Source organism: Bacillus rossius, chromosome 5 (genome assembly GCF_032445375.1).
Source record: "Bacillus rossius redtenbacheri isolate Brsri chromosome 5, Brsri_v3, whole genome shotgun sequence".
NCBI lineage: Eukaryota > Metazoa > Arthropoda > Insecta > Phasmatodea > Bacillidae > Bacillus > Bacillus rossius.
The window spans coordinates 59,272,239-59,273,278 of record NC_086333.1 but is presented as its reverse complement, the minus strand read 5'-3'; positions in this window follow the sequence as shown (position 1 = coordinate 59,273,278).

The window sequence follows — 1,040 nt, the reverse complement described above, 5'->3', positions numbered from 1 at the left end:
GGCTACAGTTCCTTCGGTTGAAAAAGCCACTAAATCTCACTGTTAAAAGAGAGAACTTCTAGAGCAGAATATTGGAAATAAACATTTACTGACACTGCCTCTTAAAGTGCCTACTAATCAATTACTCACACTCAGTATCTCGAGTCCTTACACACCGCACACCTCGCTGGGCCGCAACCCTCGCGCAACTCTCGCCGCAGCACTCCTCGTGGACCTCCATCGCGGAACTCTCGTCGTACTCCGTCGCCGCCGTCGCACTTCCCTCGCCGAGGATCCGCTCGACGCTTCGCTCGGAACTTCGTTCGGAACTCTCGCCGCACCCGCGGCCTCTCGCCACCCAAAAAACTCTCCTCGCCGAGGAGCTCACTCCAACTCGCCGAGCAACTGTCGCGGAGACTGGCGGTCCAGGCTTATATAGACCCTGGCGCCCTTCTAGAAGTGACGAGCACGGCTGGGGGGCCAATCGCGTCATCCTGTGCCGACCCGACGTCCGAAGCGTCGAGAAGGGCATCGGTAGATCGCGCGATGGCCCGCGGAATTTCCAAAGGCTGTCCGGCGCCGAGGCAGGGCGCCGCACGTGGAGCGGAGTGGTTGTGGGAGGGGGGGGGATTAGCGACAACCTTTGTAATCCGGCCAGGAATGCGTGGAATGTTCCACGTCAGTGTGGGCTACTTGACACTCGCCTGACGCCAGCCAGCACCAAACCCGGCGCGCGTCGCGGCCCTGCTTGCGCTTGTAACAATACTTTATGAACCTACAAAAAATTGCTGTTTGTAACTTTTATTTTTAAGTATTATCCTTGTGTTTAAAGTTTGTGTTCTTGTGCATGTATTGACAAACTCTAGGTAATTAACATGTTCAATACGAGATTTCATAAATATTAATTAAAAGGTAATTGTGGTCATTTAACCTGTTGCACAATTTGTGATTGACTCTGTGTATGTTGGTATGCTTTATTTTTAACCAGTAGAGTTAAGTGATTAAGAAGTTTTTTTTTTAAATTTTTATTAACATATAACATAACTAATACTGAATTAAAG